Source organism: Pteropus vampyrus, unplaced genomic scaffold (genome assembly GCF_000151845.1).
Source record: "Pteropus vampyrus isolate Shadow unplaced genomic scaffold, Pvam_2.0 Scaffold202, whole genome shotgun sequence".
Classification (NCBI taxonomy): Eukaryota; Metazoa; Chordata; class Mammalia; order Chiroptera; family Pteropodidae; genus Pteropus; species Pteropus vampyrus.
In genome coordinates, this window is record NW_011888983.1 from 933,173 (window position 1) to 939,327 (window position 6,155).

Consider the following 6,155-nt stretch of genomic DNA (forward strand, 5'->3'; position numbering starts at 1 on the left):
CCTCCTGGTGACCCCACAAGTTTTTCTTCAAATGCCTGGGTGACTGGACTTCTGGTAGAAGCCTGGGGACAAACCGAATTCTGCAGTCTGAAATGGGCTGAAAGCAGAGTCAGTCTGCATGGCCAAGGGAACAGCTGACTTGTGGCTTCCATGTTTAATGAGCAGCTACATGTGCCCGGCACCCTACCCAGATACCATGGTGGCATGATGATCTTTGCCTCATTGTGCCGACAATCCAGTGGGGAAGGGAACCCATATCCAAGTAAATCCAGGACTAGGGAGTGCTCTAATATGTGGGTAAAAGTGCTTTGTAAACTGTGAACTGTGCGGTCCACCCTTAAGGGCCACTGGGATTCCCACAGCAACCGGCACATGGCAGAACTCTGGCTTGTAAACTGTCCATCAGACCCATGGATGTTTTCTGTTAAAAGCCTTCCATCCCTTCCTCAGTAGCTGTAGGATCAAGTCCAGACTTGATTTCTGTGCTTCCCAGGTCCCATCCTCAGCACCCTCAGACTGCCTTGAGAGCCTGAGGCTCCTCTCCCGCAGCAGCACCCAGCCTTCCCCCAGCAGCACCCAGCCTTCTGGAAGCGGCTGCCCTGCCCTCCTGAGTAACAGGTGGAGCTACTGCTGCAGGGGTGCCTTGGTACCCTGCCACTCTCAGTGAGTCACACAGGCCTGGCCCAACACCCCGTCAGTCAGTGTTCCCAGGCTGCTTTCCCAGAATGCCCAGCTGAACACCAACAAGGCCACCCTGCCCTGCTGGCGGCCGGCTCCATGACCCTTCTGTCAAAGCTCTGTGAAACAAGCCCGGAATCAACTCAGCTAAGATAGCACCGCCCCTCTGGGGGAAAGAAGTGGGAATGGCATTTTCTCAGCCTGTCAGCCCTTGACATTCCCCCACTTAATCTGTGACTTATTGGAAAATGTGCAAAGGCTAAAAACAGGAAATGTATAGAACGACAAATGACTAATCAACCTGTAAAAATACACTTGACTTCACTAATTATCAGGGAAATGCAAATTAAGAGAACATTTTTCTTTTCATTAAACTTTTTATTATGCAATATTGTACACATGTAGAAAAGAACACCAGCTGTAAGTATACAACTGTGAGCAAGATGTCCATTCTTGAGAGGTGGACGTGCTGTCTCAGGATCCTCCCAGCCCGGGAACTCCCTGAACCACCACTGTCAGTCAGGCTTCATTAATGTTCTCAGTGGCCTGGGGACAACAGCCTAACCGCTCTCTCTTTTTATTCATAATCAGGCATACAAACACCTCCCAGCCCGCCCCACAGCATGGATAGGTGGCTAGAAATTTTTTTTTTTCATGCCTACAGCACCTGGTCTTCCTAGGTGGTCTCCCATCCAAGTACTAACCAGGCCCGACCCTGCTTAGCTTCCGAGATCAGATGAGATTGGGCACGTTCAGGGTGGCATGGCTGTAGACTAGAAAAAATTTTGAAGGAGAAAGTCAGCCAAAGGACAAATGTCATAGGAAGATGATGCCAGGCACAGGGCCAGTGCCTGGGTTGTGAGGAGAGGGAAGCGGTGCCGGTGGTCTCCAAGGTGTCGCCCTACTCTGTGTCCAGTGTTGGGCTGGACAGGGGTGTGTCAGCTGTTGGCAGATTTGACTCACAGTTATTTGGCACCTGCTTTGTTCTAGTTACGGTGCTTGATAATTTCATTTGATTACCTTGAAGGGTCCCATTCAGTCTTTGAAGGGTCCCACTTCACAGGTGGCGCTGGTGTCCTGAGAGGGTGACTAGTGTTCCCAGTGTCCTCATTCAGAGTGACTTGCATGTGACCCCCCCTTCAGATCCTGACTGAATGAAATGTTTTTTACAACCCAGTGCTGCTTTGGGAAGCTCGATTCCCCCTCCACATGTCCCACTGGTCCTACTTCTATCCCAAGGGAGCCCCTTGGAATGAGTTTCTCTCTCTCCCCTCAGACAGCCTTCAGATAGCTGAAGACACTGGTCTTACCCCAAGTCTACCCTTTTCACTTCTGACTTTTCCTCAGAGGGCACAGGCTGGAGGCTCTCCCAGCCCTGGCTACTCCCCTTTGAACATCTGTGAGATGGAGGGAAGGCTGGAAAGAGGTAGGGTGACCAACTTGTTTTGTACAAGACTCTTCTGGTTTCGGTATCAAATGTTCTGCATCCCAGGACACCCCTCCATCCGAGGCAAACTGTTATGGTTTTGAGGGACTGTTCCAGTTCTAAAAGGAAACATACCATGTGCCACAAACCACCTCAGCCGTGGGGCATGCCATCCTAGAAAAAAGGGACAAGAGAACAAAAGTATATTTTGCTAGAGCATCTGTTTTTCTTCCTAAGGGATGCAGAGGGTGAGAGATTGGGAAGGAAGAAGGCCCATGCACCATCAGTGTCCATGTGTAGGACCATGGTGAGGATTCTCTCCCAGCTGCCTTGGGAGCCAAGCGTGAGGCAGGGGCCTGGCTGGCGTCTACGTGTTTGGGGCCAAGGCTCACATCTGCGGTCAGTCAGGGTTTCTGGGAATGCTGTAGGTGATGTGCTGAATGGGCCAAGCCTCCTATCATCTTCAGGAACATGTAGCTGTCATTTGCCAAAGAATTAAAAGGTCCCAAAGGTTGCGGAGACAAATCTGGTGCCCAGGCTGGGAAACCAAGTTGTACAGGAAAATACTGGACATCTGCTGGTTTCTCATTTCGGGAGAACCCCCTCCCACCTTCTCAAAACAGAGCCCCTCTTTCATATAGCTGAGACCTCACATCCTACACATAGAGGGGCAATACATTTTTTGGGAAAATCTATGATCATATTGAACTTATCATTGGATATCCTGCTCCATTTCACCACCCTCCCCAATCATATCATGAAATAGCCCTTCTGGTTCACACAGCTCTTCCTCACCCGGATCCCAGCATCCCAATACTGAATGACCCCTGGACTGCCCCTAACTCATGCATCCATCACCTGGAGGTGGTGTGTACTTTCCGAGCCTGTTCCCACCTAAAAAGGCTCGTGAGAACAGTAGACAGACCTGGGGGGCTCTGCCAGTTCCTGACCTCACTTCTAGCCCTGAGACCCCAGCCTGGAATGACCATTCCCTATAGGAACCACCCACTTGCCAGATCTGGGACTTTCTAGCTTGGTCCTCTGGGCCACTTTCCCCAGGACTCTGCAGGTGCCCCCTTCTGTAGGCCAACAACAGTTCCTCCATAGGCTTTACCCTCCTGTGACAACACTCCTCTGTTCCCCCACCCATCACCGGGGGTGGATGCCCGGAAAGCCTTGCTGAAGTCTCAAAACTAGAAGAAGCTGATTTAGGCCCCACCCCCATCCCCAAATAGACAGAGCCTCAGTGCGTGAAGATCAGTTCCCATGATACTCAATGCCTTTCTGCATCACTTTCAAAGGCTGCACAGGGCTTCATGGCATGGCTGTGCCATCATTTAGTAATAGTTCCCTATGAGTGGTCAGTTAAGTTTGTAATATATCTCTTGACCAACCCCCTACCACACATACACCCACAGCTGCTCCCGAGGGTGTCTGTTCTAGCCAGCTGGTCAGGAGCAGCCTTGTAGCAGGAGACAGTAGGGAGGAAGGCCTTAGCTGATCTCTGTGGGAGGAAATATTTGTGACGCTGGCCCAGGATCATATCTTAAGAAGGAGGGGGAGGGGAGGGGCAGAGCACAATGGGCCTCTAGGACCAGAGTGGGCTTCTAGGACAGGTAATTTGGTACTGTTTGCCTGGACTGAGGCGGGAAGTCCCTTGAGGCTTTGAAGGCCCCAGAAATAGTCCTGGGGGTCGGGGCTACAAGAAGGGTTGTCCAGCAGCCAAGAGCAGGAGAGAGATCATGAGATGCAAGGAGAGGGGCCAGGGACAGTCAGCCTTTATGGGGACAGTGATGTGGGGGTGGGGAGAGGGGCCAAAAGGGAAATCCTTTTAGAGGCAGCTCCTCAGGGGATTTACAAAATGAAAAACCACTGGAGTGACCCAGGCTGCTCTGAGCTATGAGCATTGGCTTTCCTTGGGGACTCTTGTCTGGAATCCTCTTGGGCCTCCGAGTCACCAATATGTGTCCCTCACCTCCTGCAGGGCCCTTAGAGGTGTGATCACAGACAGACCTGGTTATCTGACAATCATAGCAGAGAAAGTTCTGTAATTTTGCAAAATTAAGCATGAAACAGAAATAATCTGAGTTTTGTTTTCCTCTTCGGTTTACAACATATAACTTTGAAGATGTCATTTTCAACTCCAAACGAATTAGGAACCAGTTACACGGGGCAGCATTTCTCAAAGAACATTCCTAGAGATACTAGTTTGAGATGTTAATGGCTGGTGTCCGTGTTCAAATTTAGTTGAGAAAGGCTGAGTATTCTTTCCTCCTAGAGATACACAATCTCCTTCCTCACATTAGATGCTATGAAGAAGTCCTGCACCTTCTAGACTTGATAGATCCTTCTTTACAAAACACTTAAAATCTCATGAAGCAACTATCTTGCAATAACCTACATAACTCCAGGTAAAGTTTCAACTCTAAGCAGTATAGAACTTAATATCTGAGTTGCGTGTATTGTTCCTAGTTGCTTTTTAAATCGTATCATTCTAGTGTAGCTAGAGCCACAACAACATGAAAGTAGAAGGCACATTGTTTACTGGGTCCCAGAGCACTTGAACTTCCTGATGGAGAAAAGTCAGTTACTTCTCTTAACTTCAGTTTCCTCATTTGTAAAGTGGGATTCATCACATCAAAAACCATGGTTTGTGAGGAATGAAGAGGTGATTACGTGAAAGCCCACAGCTCAGTGCCTGGTGCTAAATAATCAACTGGTAGAGAATAACTGGAGATCATCGAGAGTTACTATGCGAGGGGTCTGAGGACAAGGAATCTAAAACCAGAGCCAGGGGATGGCGCGGAAAGGAGTCAGGGAAAACCCGAAGGATAAATATAGAGGCTCAAAAGTGCAGTACTTTGGGGGAAGAACCGGAGGAAGATGAAAAAAGAAGGGGATAGGTATTCGAGTTCATGTGCGAACCCCCCGCCCCGACACCTACGGCTCTAAGAATACACCAATTAGCTTTTTCTGTATCACAAACCACCCCAGAATTTAGTGTCTTAAAACAACAATTCTGTGTTAGTTCATAATTCTCTAGGTTGGCACTTATGGCCTAGGCTCAGCTAGTCATGCCTGGACTCATTCATGTAGATGTAGTCAGCTGTAGGGGTGACGGGCTGGGTGGTCTAAGATAGTTTAGCTCATATATCTGGTAGTCGGTGGCTGTCAGCCAGGAACCTTAGTTCTACCTCATGTGGTCTCTCCGGCAAACTTGCTCAGATTTGTTCTCATGGCAGCAATATTCCCAGAGGGCCCAAAGTGAGAGTTGTAAGTCCTCTTGATTCTCAGGCTTAGAACTCAACCTCAGTTTTCTCACATTCTATTGGTGAAAGCAAGTCAGAAGGCCAGCCTAGATTCAAGACGTGGGGACATAAATTCCACCTCTTGATGGTGTTGTGTCCAGAATAACCAGACCCAACTTGAGTGCTCTTAACCAGGAGACAGTTTATTAGCCGGCGGCTGTCCTTGCAAAGGAGCAGCCTCGAAATGCCAAGATACAAGGTTTTTAAGCCCCAAATCCTATTCTTCATTCTGTCTTAAACACAAAGGTCTATCTTTCTCCTATTCACTACCTGTTAACCCACTGGTCAGGTGTGCAAGTGGGAAGTACAGAAGCAGAAAGCTTGTGTTAGAATGTTATGTTCCTATGGGTGATTGCCTATGTTCCCATGGAAAATAGCCAGTGTTCCCATGGGCGATGGCCAAACAGTAATTTTCAGCTTATATACAATTGATTATTTTTCATGCCACGCAAGCAAGCAGGGTTACACAGGCTAAAATTGGCAGTTAGCGTATGAGCTCATTGTTACAAGTTTCATGATTAACAGAATGTGGTTAGGGGTTCCAGAAACCAGGCCTAAGTTATAGACTTCCTTTGTCCAGTTTCAGGTTTTAATTATTCTTTAACCCTTTCATATTTCAGCGGGCTATTACAGATGGTGTTAAAAAAAGAAACAGGGACATGGTTCCCTAGTGTAGTGGTTAGCTCGTCTGCCTTACACGTAGAAAGTCCTGGGTTTGTGCCCCAGTGGAGCCACAGTCCATG

The 6,155-nt window shown here is 48.5% G+C and overlaps 1 non-coding gene across 1 annotated transcript; it reads right to left on the bottom strand.

The window, feature by feature from the left end:
* Nucleotides 1-1,333: 1,333 nt before the first annotated feature.
* Nucleotides 1,334-1,452, bottom strand: LOC111746823. The gene has a single exon (XR_002783271.1). It is a non-coding gene; the product is annotated as a 5S ribosomal RNA (ribosomal RNA).
* Between the last annotated feature and the right edge of the window lie 4,703 nt (nt 1,453-6,155).